The 19,677-nt window shown below is 39.5% G+C and overlaps 1 protein-coding gene and 1 long non-coding RNA gene across 4 annotated transcripts in view; both read left to right on the top strand.

Annotated features, from left to right (window-relative positions):
* Tmtc2 (Transmembrane O-mannosyltransferase targeting cadherins 2) overlaps nt 1–19,677 on the top strand; it is a 194,545-nt gene that overhangs the window by 50,500 nt on the left and 124,368 nt on the right. The window lies entirely within an intron of this gene.
* On the top strand, nt 2,494–12,104 carry LOC148938182 (uncharacterized). Its single transcript, XR_016141166.1, has 2 exons — nt 2,494–5,832; nt 5,952–12,104. It is a non-coding gene; the product is annotated as an uncharacterized LOC148938182 (long non-coding RNA).

The raw sequence follows: 19,677 nt of genomic DNA, 5'->3' as shown, positions 1-19,677 counted from the left end.
GTTTAAAAAAGCAAACAAACGCGCAGTTTTTCGTCTCGGTCGTGGTGTTTCTCTCCGTGTAAGAACGTATACATATAACATCGAGGATGATACTAGCCCGCTGGTGTACCGGAGAATGTTAGACGCACGTGCGCTTTACTTCTCTCCATTCCACTGGTTAAACGTATTCCATTAAATAACGCGGAACGCATTATACCGATAACGCGATGTGGAATTAAGCGAGGAGAAGACGCGCTGTATCGCTGTCTACTTGGAATAATTCTCTCATGTATACGCGGTTTATCTGATTTATTTAAATGATTTATTTATCCTGCGTGGATTTAAGAGCGATATGACAGAGCGGAGAAAGTAAAGCGAGTATAATCCATTTTCGCGAGAAATCTATTACTTTCGATTTCGATTTAATAGACGGCTATAATAATGCGATCTGTCCACTTTGGAAGTTATATATAAATCAGATTTGGAAAACCTTATTAAAGCGGATATATATTTACTTTACAGTCAAATTTAGACTACGTTGATTTTTATCGAATAGAACATTAAAGCGTGAGAAACATTGATGATTTTCAAATTTTCAGATTGAAATTAAACTGTTTCTTCGCGAGCGAAAAGTGAGTTATATCTCCTTCTGAGATACAACTGTAAATACAACGAAGCCTTTTAATCATTTAATCAAGCTTTCGAAGAAACATTGTATTTTCGAAATTTTAATTCAAGATTTAAAATTATCAGAATATTATCGTGCAATTTTTCTCGAGCAGAAATAAACTTTCCTTCACCAAAGTGAGGACTCACAGAGATCCAAGGAAATGGATATGTCGCGTATGGCTTCAACAGGAAATCGATCTACGCGCGAATGAGAACTCTCCGTTTCGCATTTGCGAAGCGAGAGTTCTCATCAATTAAAAGCGGGATATCTGCTTTCCGAAACGGCCGCGGGACGAGTCTTTTGATGTCTCTCATAGCCGCGCCATTTATTCGTTCCGCGTTCACGGAATCGGGTGACAATGGCGGATGACGACTGCAGGCACAACCGACAGCGACACTTTCCCTCCCGCGCCGCGTTGAGATAAACCAAGCTCGACGTCCGGCGTGACTGACAGAATTAATTAAACCTAAAGGCAACAGCATCGACGTCGACTTTTTGCGATTATTCTCGCCGTTTGTCCATTTTTTCCGCTCGTCGCGACGCAGCGAGTCTGAACGGCTACAACGCGTTACTTGTCAAAGCAATGCGGTCGGATTGGTACAGCAGCTGCGAAACTAGTCGCAAACGCGAGTGTAGGACGATTCATCGATTCCATCCTTTTCAATCCTGCTTTCCTTTTTGGCTTATCGTTAACGTCCGTACTCGTTCACATGCTCGTTATTATTAATACTGCTGTCATAACATTGTGTCATTTTCTTTAATCCTTTAAAATCCGATGGAAAATATGTATGTCCCAGCGTGTTAAAAAAAAATTATATTTTTGATAAATATCAAATTCTTCAGCCAACTAGGGCTTTTAAAGGGAACTGTTTAAACTTTAAAAGATAGTGTGATAAATGTAATCATAAAGTATAACCAAATTATTCACGTAGTAAGATTGGAAAGTTTTCAAACTAATCATGGAAGATTCGACATGATGCATGATATATTTACTTGCATAATTATTATTTAAATAAAACTGATAATATAAATTTTTGATATTTATATTAAATAATACTTAAACGCATACTTTTTAAATCTTTTGTAATCTTAGGTAATTTCAAAGACATCGAGAAAAAAATTACATAAATAAATAATTATATAAAATGTAATATAATAGTTGAAATACTAAATAGTGAAAATATTTGAAAATTTCATGAAAAATGAAATATTATAAACATTCCTCTATAATAAAAAAATATTATAGACATTCTTCTATAATAAAAATTTATTAAAATTTAATACTATTTTATTTCTTGTATTCACTATTTTTAATATTTGTATTTCGATATTGTGTTCGTATTCAGCAACTTCAAAACCAAATAATAAACAATTTCATTAAAATTTAATATTTTATTTCTTGCATTCGTTCTATTATATCTGTCATTTTTAATTATTATATTTTGACCCCACTTTTGTATTTAGCAACTCCAAACTTTGAAAAATAGATATATCTCAATTTTTAAAGATAATTGGATAATTTAAAGAGTTAAAAAAAAGTATCGACTGAATAATATTTTATTAGACTTTTCAACTTATCCTCACTGATAAAAATTGTTGTAATAAATTGGATTTGCGATACAAATTCCATTTTTTTTTTTTTAATGATCGATTCTATTCAATTATTATCGCTCGTTCTTTCTGTCGCCAATTTTGTACGTTTCTGTCTCTTTGGTTTCTGTCTTGCCTCTTCGCAATGGGAGAATTTCGTTTCAGCCGCGCCAAAGTAATTCGTTCGGTTGCTGATATTTGTGGAATTTATTGTCATTCGGTTTGTACTCTACGTGGGGCACACCAACCAGTCCGCGAAGGGGCTTGTTTGCGACGTCGAGTGCTGTACCGGGGATAGTTGAAGAGGTCCACCATTGTGCGGCCGCGATCCCGTGTGCGCTACGCCGCTATCCGCTTTCCGCTTTCAAGATACACACATATATACATACATGCGCGTGCACACGTACAACGATGCACCTTCCTTCTCTTCGTCGTAGCAACTACCGAGTTTGCGGTTGCTGTCTATCGACGTACATACACACACACACACACCCACACACACACACACACACACGCGCGCGCGCGCGCGCGCGCGTGCACACCGTGTCCGCCTCCTCTCTTCCAACCGTCCACAAGCAGGAAGAAGTTCCAAGCACAGACACCACAACGGCGAATATCGAGTTCGCATTGACTTCGCGCGAGTATGTCGGGAGGTCGATTAGACTTGTTTGGTATCCGCGGAACTTCACCGGCGGCTACGAAGGTAAATTAGACGCGCGCCGGCGCCTATTCTCGCGCACGCGAGCGGCTTTTTATTCGCTCGCGGTGTGAATGTAGTTGGTGAATGTAGTCTTTTGTGGCTCTGGCAGAGCTTGAATACATGAGAAATGGAACGGTATAAATCCTGCGCGTAATGAAAATAAATTATGAGTTATTACAAATAATTCTAGTCCTCGAGAAGTAACTTTGGAGAACTGGCGTACTTCGAACGGCTTCGTACAAAAGGGCTATTACAAAATGGAATTATAATATAAAATAATCTAAAACAGAAGAGAAAATGTAAAATTATACGAATCACGAAAAAATTAAAGGATTAAAAAGATTAAATTAGAGATACATCTATTTTTCATATAATTGCAAAAAATTATACGGTACAATAAAACTTATATTCAGCGCTGTTTATATGCAGCATTGTCGAATTAAGGTTATTTTACAACGAATCGATAACACGTATTTGGAAGGTTCGTGACGTTTTGTCGATAGTATTAAACTCTTTTGGTAATTGGATAGTAATTACATTGCTAATCTCGAATTTAGAACGATTGGCAGATTAATTAACGTTTCAACTTAAGAATAAAGTTATCCGCAGTGGCATTGTAAACATGTAATTAAGCACAGTTATGAGATTTTAGAAATAAAAATAATTATTATCTCTATCACTTTTCAATTAAAAAGACTTGCATCGATCCCTCACGGCGAAATATAATTGAAATCCACGCCCGGCGAAAGATGATCTTTAAATTAATTTGACCGTACGATTGACGGTCTTGTTTTTTTTCCCTTTATCATTCAATCCGTGCCAACATGCATCTTGACGGTTAATGAATATTTCAAAAAGGAAAAAAAAAAAGAGAGAAGGAAAGCTTTCAGCGCAGTGCAATTCAGGAAGTTCACATTGCACAACGTATCGCGTGCACCAGCGTCGGCGGGTTTCGCGCGTATGATGAAACCACGGCCGAACGAGCCAATCCATCATAGAGTCAGCTATCATTACGCGGTGACACCGAGTATAAGCGCACGCGGATTTTCCCGTCCTCCCCCGCGTCCATCTCCACCTCTATACCCCGTCCACGTAGATTGGATCTAATTCCATTAACGAGGGCGTTCGGACGTTAACGATCCACGGCCGGTGGCGCGCGAGAGCATGAAATCCAATCCGGAGTCACGCCCGTTCTGGAATTCTTATCCCGCGCGGGATTTATGTGCCCATCCCGACGACGAAGACGGGAAACACTTTCCGTGCCGATCGTCACGGGTCTCGGAAGTGGGGACGCCGGGACCCCCCCCTCGCGCGAAGTGTCGGGCAGCTTGCGGCGGGAATCTAAATTGAATTTTTCCGTTTCATTTGACGATAATCCCGCCGCATCGCGTTAAACAAACGCTACCTGCAAACGGCCATCGTATTATCGCGGACGCGCGGTCACTTCGTATCGACGACGAAGTGACCGCGCTTTCAAGTGCAACGTGACGTAAAATAGAGAGAGTCGTTCAAGTAAAATATCAATCGATAAATAATCTCAATAACATTTGTATATTTTATGGATCCTTGGAGAAGCCGATATTTTCTCGATTCCATTACGAAAGAAAATTGAACAATAATCATTTATAAAATAATGTACATGCGTACAGGTAGTAGTTATGATGCTCTAACTTACTCTTTATTTTTTCTTTTATTATTAAACAAAAATAATTTTATAAGATAAATAATTTAATTTCACAGAACAATTTAAGACGGATAACAAATTAAAATAAAAATCTACATATAATATTCATAAATTTTGTTAAACTTTCTACAATTTGCCACGTTTTACTATATCACAAACCGCGTACGCTCGTCTACGTGCGTTTATGAAGCACAGAGCTTGCAGAACGTGCAGCGCGAAAATTGGCATACTGGAACCTGCTTTTCGCGTCTCTCGGGAAATGAAATGTTAGCGCACGGTCACGCGATTTACGACGGACGGAAACGGGCTCTTTGCAAATAGCGACTCGACACTGCGAATTTCTATTTAATTGTTTGAGCGGTAAAACTGAATCGATCGCATTTCCTTTATTATTCAATTAAATTTCACGCGATATTTTTGAACGCAGCGGTAAAAGCATGGTAATCCCAGCGGTTTATATGCAGGTCACAAAATGCGGAACATAATTGCTTTTTCTTCGGAGGATTCGTAATTTCCCGGATCTTTATATTCCAGTTCCATTAGCAGTCTGATCTAGATAGCTGTACTTTCTACCGTTGCTGTGTGCTTTTTCATTGAATATAATATATAATGTATATAATCTCTTATTCTCTTAAAACTATTTAATATTCGGAAAAGCATAAGGACTAAGAAGCCTTGCAGATGCTCTTTTCTTCGCGGTATTCATAAAGTTTTATCCTCCAATTTCCTTATTTTCTTAACCTACTTTTCACATGTCTTCTTATGTTGTACCTTTCACTGGTATTGCTTCGCCTTTTATCTAATATCCATTTGTTCTATGAAAAAAATATAATTTCTAAAACTGTTAAAGCGGTTTTAATATTTTAGAAGATAGGAAAAATTTGACATGATGAATTGACAATCCAATAACAGTAATATAGAAATATTTTCAATATAAATACATATTATTTTATATTTTATATTTCGAAAATATTTATATAGGGTCAATATTTTCAATAATATCTCGTATTTTATATTTAAAAGATTTTATTGTTTATGATACTTTATCTTGTGACCCCTCTCCCTTTTCAATAATAGTGAAAAAAATGTCATACGAGCCACGCCAAAGCTATTACGCGAATGGGTTTACGACACGTGCTGGAGTATGTTATGATCGATCACAAGATCACTACACCACACGGATATTAACGTAACTGCTACATACATTACGTAAGTGTCACTTGTGCGTCCCACTAGTCAGTCTTGGATAATTATTACGAACGTTCGATCAACATCGGACAGGAGCGACGCATCGATCAATGTTATCAAGGTAACTCTATTGCTAACAGAATTGTTGCTCGACGATTATCGCACCTGCTATTGGACACTCGATACTGTGAACCTATTACGACTTGATGCGGTATGCAGCTAATTATCGTCTCGCAAGCTATTATCACACGACCCAGCATCCGCCGATTATACCTATTTGTTACCAATGTGTCACACTCCTTTTACATCACTATCGCAGTTACGCAGCATAATGAGGTATTCGGGAGAATGCTTGAAGCGCCTCCAATAAAATCACTTTACATACACTACATTTCCTAAGTATGAAAATTATGTAACTTAAGTTACAGAAATTAAATGTAAATAAGAACATTCGAATAAATCTGTTACCGTTGTATTTATGTAAAATCTGTATATTTTTATGAAATACACGATACAATTTATAATATATATTTAATGTACAAAATTTTTATATTTTGCGATAGTTTATACTTGCAATATATTGCAGCAGTTTTGGGTGAAAAGAATTTTCTTCAAGCTTTCAACGATCGAACAATAGTACATTATCGCTTCATATATCGCGTATACGCCGATTTTTGGGGGTTTGCGTGTCAGAGCTTATCGTACGGTAATTCAAGATGAGCTAAGAACAGAGATTCCTCGGGGTGAAACTCTCGCGAGGGTCGGGCGGAATTGGAGGCGAATTATGCGACGAATCCTGGACGGAATCTAAAATCGAGCGGAGTGCAATGTCTCGTTGCTATTCAAGGAAACCTCTCGGATATCCACCCGGCCTCCAAAATGGCGCGGAGAGAGGAGGCAAAGAGCGAAGGGGAAAGAAAAGGCGTGCAGTTTTTCCAAGCTCGAGAGAAAGTTTGCCCAATTAAACGGCACTCGGTGTTTACCGCTCGTTCCTCTTATCGTCCTCGAATCGACGACAAGGGCTGAAAGTAAAAATAAGGGAAATACGTCTCGCGCATTCCTCCATCCTACCCACCCTCTCCCGTACCCCCTTTTGGAGCATGCAACCCCCGTTCCTCGCGCGGGTTCGAGGTGAAATCGATCTCTCCACGAAGCTACCATTTATTTTCCCTCCCTCGTTTCTATTGGTAGCGCTTTGAAGGATGTATATCTTTTACATTATTTGACTGGGGGAAGGATTACGCCAGGCAGATATTTCACCGTTGCCTCCTATAAATGGGGACTACATCGACTGCGGGTGGAATTGTATTTGATCGATCGTCGATTTGCTCGGCGCGTTCCTGGGGCATCCTTGAGGAATATTAATTGCGGAGAAATAAGTGGTGGCTAATTTATTGGATCGGAAGAAGGCTCAAAGTTTTCCGGATGTACTCGAGAAGTTATTGCTTTACTTTAACGTAGAATACCAGTCAGTGGAAGGAGTCAGGAGAGAAGACTTACTTCTCTTAAGATCTCTCGTTACTCGCTACATCGTAAAACGCGAAGTGTTAAAATTAATTCAATGAATGTTCTTATATAATATACCGAGAATCCAATTTGTGATTAGATGATATTCTTATAATTCGGGAAGAGATGAAAAATGAAAAGTGCAAAAGTTCACTTACTGAAATATTGAAGTATGAAAGAGAACAACTGATACTTTGAAATTAATGCGATATTATTTGAAATTATTTCGTAACAGGCCTTTGTAGTTACCACAAACCGCATATTACGTGATCCAATCGGTATGCAGACCAATTTTTCACTAATTATAATAATTGATTTCGTCGACATATTGTGAAAATGAATCGGAATATGCACATAAACCGCGAAACACATTCGCATTGTTTTACTCGCGACAGTAATGGACAAATGAGGCCGACATTGCATCGAATTGCGTTGCCATAATTATCGCACGGTCAGCAATATTTGCTCCTCTCCATATAATGTCGTTCCCGCGACGTAGACGTTTATCGCACCCCGGAGAGTTTCGCGCCGCAGGAAATAATTTGGTCGGCCGAAGACAGAATAGCACTGCGCGAAGGTCAGGAGAAGGGGGGAAGTGTCTGGGGATGGTGGAGAGATGAGTATTCCATTCTCTTCCGCTAACTATAGATTTTCATAATGTCATTTGCGTCCGGAATTGCGGCTGCTAGATGGTCGAGGCCTGGCCTAAAGGGTTGGACGAGCGAGAAAAAAATTTATCGTGCTCCGGAAAAAGCTCCCTTGAACAAATGAAATGAATGAATATACGATACAATATTTCGAAATACAGTTTCACGTAAAAATAAAAGGAATATGTATGCAATACGAAAGAAATAAATTAATTGTGTCGAATCAATATAATAAAAAAAAAAAAAAAAAAAAACGAGGCGCGAAACAAATGAAATATTGAAACGTTCATATTAAACGAGTGTATTTGAAGTGCTGGCCTGACTGCACTTATAAATAGCATGAAAGTGATAAGACCGGTATTAGGTAAAGGATTTTGGGAGGAAATCCAGTTCGTCGTAACGAAAATAGAAAATGGAGAATAAGTCGCTGGGAAAACAGGAAGCAAGCACGCGGAGAGAACGCTTTGTCATTCGGGAGCGGACAGCGCTTAAAGGATATGCATACGGTTCTTGTTATCTTGACCACGTTCCGCTTCGCAACGCATAATTTCCTAATGGATACTAATGACGTTCCCTGTATGTGTGCTCAGTAATGCACGTATTTCTGCTAATGTAAGAAGTTAACGCTCTTAGAATAACACGCCTTCTCTCTCCGGTTTCACCGTCGCGCTTGGAAAAGCGCATTATCGTTTAACGAAAGTAACGTGCGGTATGTCGAAACAGAGTTGAGTAAAATATAATTTTAATTTCCTCTTAATCTAATTCGCAGCGTTGCGTTAAAGTGACATGAAGTGTACGCGATTATTAGGATACAAGGGAAATTATCGCGGACAAAATTAATGAAATAACTTTCAAGATAATTAAATTCGCCATTATATTTACGTGACTAATTTTGCTTCGCTTGAAACTTCAAATAAATCCCCACGTTAGAATTATCGCGTTGCACACTTCTATATTAAGAAAAAAATCGTTTTATAAAGAATCACAGACAGTAATTTCCGTTTGATCCTCGACGTTGTCAAAAACGGTATAAAAGAAGCCGACAGGAAAAAGGGAATCGCTTTATTATCTCCCAACGGCAGACTGCGTATAAGAGCAATGCGATATTAAGCGCAGGACCTCTCGAGTATGACGTAAGTAATGGTGACAAAAGTATCCTCACCGGCGCTGTGTGGAAGAGACCACGAAAAGAAAAATATTTTCGCGCGAGGCAATCTGTCTCGGTGATATTCTCTATTGTCGCGCGCTTTATTACTGGTAATTGATGAAGTACCATCGATTATTCTAAATCTTCTCGCTTATTCGTATTTCTTACATCCGATAAATTCTCCGTTGAATGATATAGTTAACTAAATATAAAATAAAAAAATTTATAAATAATCTTTGTAATAAAAGAAAAATTACAACTGTCCACAGCAACAGTGAAATAATAAACAAAATGTTATAAAAGTAATTTTTAGATTACCGACCTGAATTAAAAACAGATTTTTCTTTAATCGATCTGAAACTGATTTTACTTTATTTGCAATATCGGGACACGATATTTTTAATTTAAACGACTAAAAATAGAGGACATTTAAAAAGTTAAGCTTTCGATGTGCAGTGTATAATAAGTTGTATAGAATCTTATTATCTATTTCAGTTCACACTCATAATTAGAAGTCTTTTTAAAATATCTTTTATAATTTGACATTAATAATTTCAAAAATAAGATGTCATATATAAGATGACATAGCATCACTTAAATCCCTCGTTTTTCTTAAGCTATATTGGCATTTCCGTAATAACGGCACTATCCAAGACCGCCGTAGAGCCAATCAGAAATTCTTAATTAAGTCGCACGTTTTCCCGATGCGTATCGCTACGGCTACGATAAAAATATTTTCCCGGATAGAATTAATTCTAACGAGCGGAGGTATCTCGGTTATTGGAGATAAACCCCGAGACGAAATTAAATTCCGTCTACATGCAGAAAGCTTCATTTTTATACACGACCAAAGAACTGACTTTATACGCTCGATATCACAAAAACTTAAACGGACGTACTCCGTCAAAACGACCTAAGACATCAAATAATTAATGCAAAAACTGCTGACTTTAATTTTCAGTATTAAATATTTGATGACTGAATTCACTGATGATTGAATTTCACATTGAAGTTTATGAAAAATAAAAATAAATGTATTTTCAATTATTATTATATTTTATTTAAAATGTAGTTTTTATAATAGGAATAAAATTTCAATTTTTAGAAATTCAATTTCATTTTCTAGAAAATTTAATAATTTATAATTAAAAAAAATAATTTAAATATCACTTGCAACTTGATTTTTAGCAATTGAAAGAGACCAATATGACTTTCATTTCGAGCACACGGAACACATTGCTCTCTCATCTGATTTGATTACGGTTTCAGACGTATCACTCGTTCGTGATATCGATAAAGGGAGTCGCTCTGGCGGCTGAGTCGATGCCTTACGATGCCATGAAATTCGTACGATCTGGCTGACATCCCCTCGACGATGAGTATTATCCGTGCATCAGGAAAGCCAGCATACATTTACCGTAATGAGATTTTGTCGAGTACCCTCTGATCCCATCGATTCGATCAGGGTTCGAAAGCTATTTCTTTTTATTGCTGAATCGTAGCCGTGTTCTATTAATTGAAATGGATGCGAGTCACGAATTTGTATATATATATATATATATATATATATATAAAAATAGGTCGCATTTGTACAAATAGAGATAAATAAACAAGAGGAAACTAACGAGCGACAGCTATTGGACATTTAACCAACGGGCTGTGTATTTTGTTTAGTTCGATAGCATGCAAATGAATAGTCGAGCAATGGTAAATAGGAATACTTTCATTAAGATTCGTGTGTGAGTGAAAAATTGAATTAATTAAAGCAAACTGTCAATTAATAAAAACTGCAATCATTGCGATGCCGTAAGAAATATGAAAATAATAAGAGTATAAACAATATGTCAAAGACTTTTTTATTTCTTTTCTTTATTTTATCCTTCTCCGAGATTTATCTCGGCTTTTACTTTCATAGCTGTTGAGAATTTTAACGCGATCGTAGAACATTTTTAACGCGGCAAAAACAAGATAGCGCGAAGTGAAGTTCATGAAAATCACAGCGGAACGTTCTTGCACACTTATCCACGTTCGCGCCGGAGGAACGAGTGGAGCGAGAGCAGCTAACGTGGCGCATCAGTTACCAGCTCGTCTTAAGAGAGCCACGTGGAACCGCGAGGCAGGAAACGGGCGAGCCAATTAGCGGTCGTTAGAGTTGCAAATAACTGGGAACTGCGTGCAGCCGCGTAATGCAACGCCTCGGAGGTGGCGCGCGCCGTTTGTTCGGGAGGCCGCAGCAGTCGGAGAAGCAGCCAGGAGATGCAAGGTTATGCCTTCCTACTGCTCGTCCGGTAACTGACTGGGGCACGCGAAACATATTTCACCCACTAATGGCCGGCTTAGCATAATGTATGCCTCGGGCCACCGCCAATCCCCGCCCTGTTCGTAGGGGATAGCTATTGCACACAGCTCGTCCCACTCCGTCTCTACACTCCGACCACCTTACCAACGCTCATCTCCTGTCAAAATAGATGTTTGTTATCCGTCTTTGAGTTATCGTTCTTCCCGCCTGGTTCTTCGAGAGATTCCCCGTTTGGAAATCGATCAATCGCGGTCACGAGCAGCCATGGCCTACCATCGAGATTTTCGAGGTGAACGCGGTCGTTTTCGAAGAAATCGCGTGCGCAAAATATTATAATAATAAACAGACCGGTGGTATTTCAAATCTCATATAACCGCAATCAGTTTTGTAATGAAATGTTGCTATTTGTAGAAATATTTAATATGTAATTGATATTGCGATGTACAATATGTAAATCTAATTTCGGTTCTTAATTAGCTCTCAATCATGGAAAATGCATATAAACGTCTATTTACTTTTATATACGCTATATAAAATGAGCGTAAAGAGAAAGAGAAATAGCTAGATTTATTTGAAAAGAATATTATGTTAAATTAGATAATTACAGTTAAATATTGCGAGACAATGTCGCAGTTTAATCGGGAAAAATTGAAATGTAAAGAATACATATATAAAAACCTTTCCCTTTTCTTAATTTAAAAAAAAATAGTAAAAATATTGCTTATTAAATCCAAGTAGTCGCGGCTTATTGTTATCGTCCTACAATAGCCAGGAAATGGAAAATAGATCCCTGGTATAAAGCGCTGTTTCTATTTTTATACAGAAATGAAAGAATGTGTGTGTGTGTGTGTGTGTGTGTGTGTGTGTGCGCGCGCGCGCGCGCGCGTGCGTGTGTGTGTGTGTATGTGTGTGTGTATATATATATATATATATATATATACACGCGACTTTTAGCGTCGCGCGTGGCTTTTATATTCGTTTGGATGCCTTCTTCGCGTGGATATTGCTCTCGGCATAATGGTACTGGGCTCAGATGCGAGATCCTAACAAAGAGGCGGATCATTTTTAAAAGCGCGTGGAACACTCTCAAACGCGGAAATCTTTCTTGATAAGATCGAGCAAACGCGGTGCGACTTCCGAAATGGGAAATGTCTGTTCTTTCTCCGGTCCTCTCTCCCCTGAAAATATTTTCTGAACATAAGGACGATGACTGAAATCCACAGTCTCACCATTACGCGACGTCAAGTTAAATCATAATTGATTACGGCGGAGTAGGATGCTTTCGTAGAATATTTGTGAGAGAAGAATAAAAGGTATTATTAATTAATGAGTGAATGAAATTATTGAGATAAAAATTATTTAATTAAAGTTGTCTTAAATAGAAAATTTAAATAGTCTTAAAAAAGAATTCAGTACGATTTATTTGTATATTTTGCTGAATAGTTGCCAAAAATTTCCAAAAAATTATTAGTAATTATTTATGCAAAAATTTAGCAACACATTAACATTAATCGTGAGGTGAGAATTTAATACTAAAACTGCAATTTTTTTAAAAAACGCTTAAGATTCCAGTACTAGTCGAGGTAAGATTATGGCTTTAAAATCGATAGCTTTCGGACATGGGCTGCTCGCAAACAGATTGTTAGGCGATACGACGCCTGCGAGTTGGCGATAGTTTGGTGAAAGATATAGGCGTAGCATCTATTAGACCCCTGCTCAGCCGATCGGATCGGGCATGTACGAGCCGGCACGAGTCGTGGTCCAGGGCCATGGACCACCGAGCCGGAATCCTGGGAATTGCTGCGCTATCGGAGCCGAGTAATTTGTCGAGAAGCCAGTGGACTGGCCGTACGGCGCTGCCGACGGGATTTAAACGGATCCCGCCGACCGCAGGAGGGAAATACCAGAGTGCCCTATTCGACCGATGTACTCGCCTGCTCGTTTCGCGAACATCCCCTACATCGCGAACGAGAACGAAGTCTATTCCGAGGCATTCGCCTCTCATTCCAATATAACGACCAGTGTTCCCCCCCCTCTCTCTCTCTTTCTCTATATATATATATATATATATATATATTATAAAATCGTATCCCCTCAGAATCGATCGACAGTTTGTATTTACCATCATTCAGAAACAAACTTCTCGGCTATTGTTTCAGTGGCATTGTGCTCTGGGCATTGGGATCTGTATCATCATGAGTTTCGATAATGCATGAAATATACTGAACCTATGTGAAATATACCGAACCTCACCTCATGTGTGTCTAAGAATCTTAAATAGAATCACAATGTAGGTAAGAATACATTATGAGACGAGACGAGACACATAGAAATTTTTGTATTCAGAATTTTAATCTTCATTTTTTTTTAATTGAAATTAAAATTAATTTTGCTATCAAATTATCGTTGGGCGAATTTTAATACTTAATGCAAGATGAAATACCGATTAACGTTCCGAAAAGAATTTATTTTAAGAAATCGAGAAGTTTAAAAGAATTATAAAATTATGGGGAATGTGTGCAAAATCAGTAGAAAAATCTAAATATTATTCGGATTTTAAGTTTTAGGAATTTAGTATCATGCTTACATTTACAGTGAGCAACTATGCGTATTATGCACAAAGCGCAGAATGCTTTACCACTTGTTTAATTTCAGTGACGCTCTCGACTTTCTCGTAAAGGAGCCGCGCCGCATGTCCGTCCGTGGGCGTTAAGGGTGCTTAGTCTTTGTGTTCTGTCTCTTGATAAAAGCCTTAGTTGCTTTTCATTACGCCGTTCATTACACCGTTCCCTCTTAAACAGAGAAGCTTCTGACCTAAATTCTGAAAATTCCATTAAAAGCGGGTTTGCGACTGTTGTTTAACGACGAAGCCGAATCGATTTTCCACGAAAGCCTTAGATTGTATACACATAAATGAGAGATTATGATACGAGTGGACGAGATTTATGAAATATTTAAAAGAGGGATTAAGGTAGTTCGAAATAAAGGAAACAAGTGAGATGGCGGAGAATACAAAATGCAGGCACGAGACATAGTTCAATCGGGCGCAATTCTTCTTCGGAATTAAATGAAAGATATATCTCCCATTTTCTCATAAACTGATAACTGAGCAATTCTCGGATTTCTTAAGAAATAAACTTAATATCGCCTCGACTCCAATAAACAGCTTCTATTGAAATATTTGATGTTGTCGATGAAATATTTCAACGTTTTCTTCGCAAGATTTTATTACATTCTGTTGATATAGATATATAATAAAACTACATTTTCTTGAATTCTCTTCATTGCCATTTCGGTTTACAGACCGACGATGTCAATCGATACGCATCAGTTTATTATTTTCGCGAGAATGATCACACGGCAAATAGGATAAATCGACGACGAAGAAACTTGCCGGAACGAGATCGCCCCGCCCTTGGCTTCCTTCCCTTCGAAAACTTAGCCGTCCAAACGCAATCACACGATCGGGTAACTTTCCAATCTCGAGTTAACGGTGTGCGTTCCCCAAATCTTTGGTCCTCTATCCAACCCTCTGCTCTATCTATCTTCATCTCTCAGTTCGTCACCATTCCCTATTTCCTTCCTTATATTTTTCTCTCCCGCGTTTTACATTCTCTCTCTCATCCTTGTTTACCTCTCTCCTTTCATCCCCACGAGTGTCTCTTAGCGTTTCAGTTTCTCCTCCAGCTATGCCTTAGCAACGTCCTCACTCTATGCCTTTCTTCTACTTCGTCGTTTGCTCCTTATTACTATGTCTTGTTCCCTGCCGTTTTCTCGGTTCTACCTCAGGTTGAATTGCTACGTTTAGCTCTTCCAAAGTTATCTCGATCTCGTTTTAAAATAATCCAACTCGCTCCCGGCTACCCTTATCCCCTCGCCCCGCCGTCACCGCCCTTCCGGCGATCTTCGAGCTTAGTTCTCCGACGTGGATTCACTAGCAACCCTCTCTCTCTCTCTCCCTCTCCCTCTCTCTCTCTCTCTCTCTCCCCTCTCTCTCGCATACCCTATGCCCTTCTGAACTCACGAAACCCAGACTGTGGCCGCAATTAGAAACCGCGGCGCGGTCCAGAATCGCTGCCGCTTTAAACGCCGCGGGCTACCGCCGCAGCACTCTCCGCCTCTGACAAAGGAAGGAAAACTCGAAGAAAAGCGGGCGAGCAACGAAACGTCACTGCGAATCCGAAATGAAAGAAAGATTGCGAATTACGAAAGATTGCGGATAGATTGGTGGAAGTTCTTGTAACTGGTAATAAGATTATTTGAATTTTACAGGGCGATAAATTTGATTCGCTTTCTCTTACATTTTAATCATGTGCTATCTATATAATAAATCGAGTTATCAATAAATTTAGTAATATTATATGTTATTTACAACAGATTCAACAAACGATAACTTTTAAAATTGCACATCAATTTTGCCTCTACTTTTTTCCGTTCGTGATTAAAAGAATATCACAATAAAATCAATACTTATAAGTATTGATATCATTACTGTTCTGTGTATTTTCTCTTCGTTGTTGTTATATTTTCTCAAAAGTTGTATTTTCTATAACTTTTGAATATAGAGTAATCTTATATTGTTTGTGTAAATTTCCATCGTACAAGTTTTATATGCAAAGTCAAATAGAGTGAGAGACGTTTAAGTAAGCCTGAACGCGATATTATTGATTATACGCTACGATTTTAGATATCGATCCTGTGCTAGAGCGAATAACATTGTTGCGAGTCCGGGTCGCTTTCCCGACGGAAATAAAATTTGCATTCTCATAACGACATTCCACGACGAAGTCTCGCGCGAATTCTAACTGCGTACAAAGCGAAGGAGCCGCCGGGCATCGCGCGGTACTTTGCAAGATGGAAAGGGTGAGAAAGGACAAAAGCGAATTGCGACATCGCCCGTGCGGCAAGGCAAAAAAGTTTAGAAAGATCCCGGAATAATGGCGGGACTTTAATTTATCGGGCTCGAGAAGCAGTCGACAAGGAGAAAGAGAGAAAATTTGCCTTAGAAAACACGATGTTATACTTTATCCTTATGTTAATCCGTTAAATTCTTAGTAATAGTTTCTCTAGACGGTAAAATATCACCAGACCTGTAAGTAAGGAATGTGAGTTACATCAATTTTTTCAAGCACAACTAGAGTTAAAGATCAGCCACAGGGTTTCGTTAAATCTCGCCAGAAGAATTGGAAAGGGGATTATCCTAATCGGCAAACAATCGTTGCCATAATTCAGAATTTGTTTTCCGTTAGTGACAAAAAGATTTCATGGTTTTACAAATTCAAAGAAGATGATATTTTCATGTTAAGGATAATTATGTATGAAATTGAATAATGCACAAAAATTTCATATTCTTTCTTCTTTATCCCACATTCATTGTCGCTTTTATCTTGTACCTCGTGTCTCGAGCCTGATCGCGCGCAGAGTTGATCTTTTAACAACGGTGGGATCTTCGCGGCATTGGTATGCCATACGAATAATATCGCTGGCTTGACAAGGAAGAAAGCGCGTTCCTTTCCTAGAGCGCACTGAAAAAGCCGCGGTATTAGAAAGCAATGCCTTTGTCCGCCGACTTTATTGTCCGCTTCGCGAAAATATTCAGGAAGCCTGGCGATGAGAAGCCGGCCCCGTCGTTGGACGCACGTTATCGCTCTTTATGCGGCCGGCCGATTAAAATATGAATAATTTATACTCCTTCGTCGTGCGCGATTCGCGAGCGCATATTTGGGGCGTATTTCCAGCGAGAGGATTTAATCGAGCGAAATCGATCCTTTGACATCGAATCGATGCTTTTACCTTAATCCTCTTTGAATGGGAAGGACTTTTGAACAGGCATACCGCCGTATATTCGTTCAAACACAGTGTACCGTTAGTTTAATCCTGATGTGTTTAATCCGAATAGGAACTGTTTCGCTGAACTCTATTATAAATTCAAAAAGCGATTCTGAACGCTCGTTGCAAATATCTATATTTATATCCAACTTTCATCGCAGCTACCTATAATACGCTTTCGGGAACTTTGAATGATTATAAAAACGTAATTGTATTTCAGGTCATTTTGTTGTGTGCTTTCTCTTTATATTCTGCTTTTTAAATATAATCTTAAAGATGTACGTATTTACAATATTTATAATGTTATTATATAACAGAGAGAGAGAGAGAGAGAGAGAGAGAGAGAGAGAGAGAGAGAGAGAGAGACGATTTTAATGATATTATTTTTCTAGGAAATTACAAAATTGGATTAAAAAGGAATAAATATCGTACGTCCAGCTTAAACAGCAGATACATTCTACTTTTTTTCTGTGTGGTTACACAATCGTTATTATCGCTAAAAATGGTAATCGCAAAGATGGCGCAAGAAACACTTTATCGAAAGCATCATCCACTACGATGGAGCATTAAGCGTTATCGCATTTTAGCGCTTAATGTTCCATCCCGGGTTTCATTAAGCCGAGCGCATTTGCGCTTATATCCGTCGTCGCGTCCGAGATCGCAAAATAAAACGCCCGACCTTATCGCGAGCGCGGCCACATCTTTTCGCATGCTAATTAAGCGAGCTTTATTACGCGCCTCCCGTCCGGCTCCATTTTTCCGATGACGCCCGCGCGGATTTACGACGTTACGCTTCTTCATCTTTCTCATTCACCTTCGGGAGAGACTGACGCTAGTTACTATCCTTATTTTAACGAAATGAAGAACGATATCTTCATCGCCATCGTGCTTATGAGGGAGACTAACGGGTTATAATGAAAATTAATATTTAGCAAAGTGCACCGTGATATAATTTATCTTCGCACATCTCGTTTCTTCGCATCGAAAAACCCAAGGTTTTCTTAGACCACGCGTAGAGCGCAGAGATACGTATTTCGACGTATACGTATCTAATATAAATCTATATCTCTCGAGATTCTCTCTCCGATATCTCTCGACGCCCGTCATCACGGCGCCGAAGGAGGGATGATTCGCGACCGGGACAGTATAACGTCCTCGCGCCGTCATCGGTACCATAAATTCTGCGAATCGATTGATCGGCGTTGCGCGCGATTCTCGTTGATATTCCGCGGGCATAATCTCCTGCAGGCGCCACGCGATGCATTCGTCGCTGCCGCAAGCGGTGCGCAACAATATCTTGTGCTCTCTCTCTCTCTCTACTTCCTTCTCTCCTCCCATCCTTCCTGAAATCCCGTCTCCAAATCCCGCACTCGCTTTCTTTTCTCTTTCCTTCCCCCCCTTTTTTTTGCGCGCGACAAGTTTTCTCGTTAGCATTCCGTGTCTCGTGCACTGCACTCTCGCGGTTCAATTTGCTCGCTATGCATAAGGCATTATGTGGCGGACGAGGACGTCGTCGTCGTCGTCGTCGTCGTCGTCGTCGTCGTCGTCGTCATCGTCGTCGTCGTCGCCACCGTCTCCGCCGTCGTCGCCGTCGCCGTTAGGGACGTCGCGACGCGCCGCAGCAGCTAACTCGCACGCTAGTAAAGTTCACTGCTGCGCGCCGTCGTTGCGGGCGAACGTGCTTTACGTGGTCGCATTTACCAAAATTTACGCCTTCGCGTTAACCTTCCGCCTCCTGCCCGCCGTCGCCGGGCGCTATCTCGAGAATACGAGCGCGAAATGGGTCTCACTTTTCTCGAGGAAATGGCTTCCCGCCCTGAGACATCGCGTGAGCGTACGCCGCCACGACGATGCAGGATGCGCTTTGTACGACAGCGTGCCGAATAAAGAGTCCCGGCTAAGGATTCTATACGCCCGTCTGTGCATGGATCCCATCCATCTGCTTCCGTCGTGTATCTTTCACACTCGTATATTGCACAGAGCATACAACGGAAGACGTGAGTTCTCTGATTGCCGTGGCTATTACCTCAGTCGACGAACGAACGCGCCGATATTTATTATCTCACTATCACTTTTTTTGCTATAATAATTAAATATCTATACATTGATATTTATACTTCTTCATGTAAAACAAGCGATGAATCGATACTCGTGTTTTCAAAGTAATCAAACGACAAAGCGGTATCGGCATTCCTGAACGAACTAAAAACGCTGAATTATCTTTTGTTACTAGAAATATCGATGATTTAATCCGCCGTTGTTTTTTTTTTTTTTTTTTTTTATTCTTTTTATTTCGAGGTTGTCGATCGACAACGAACGGATTAACGTTGATGTTTTTGGATGAGCAACGAATCATATGTTTATGCTACCTTCCGTCACGTTCGACTTTCTGGCAGAAATCGGGGGTTGTCGATCGCACGAAATGGGGCCCTTTCGAC

The sequence above is a fragment of the Pogonomyrmex barbatus genome, unplaced genomic scaffold (assembly GCF_055798465.1).
Source record: "Pogonomyrmex barbatus isolate J1 unplaced genomic scaffold, ASM5579846v1 scaffold1, whole genome shotgun sequence".
Lineage (NCBI taxonomy): Eukaryota > Metazoa > Arthropoda > Insecta > Hymenoptera > Formicidae > Pogonomyrmex > Pogonomyrmex barbatus.
This window is presented reverse-complemented; position numbering and strand designations above follow the sequence as displayed.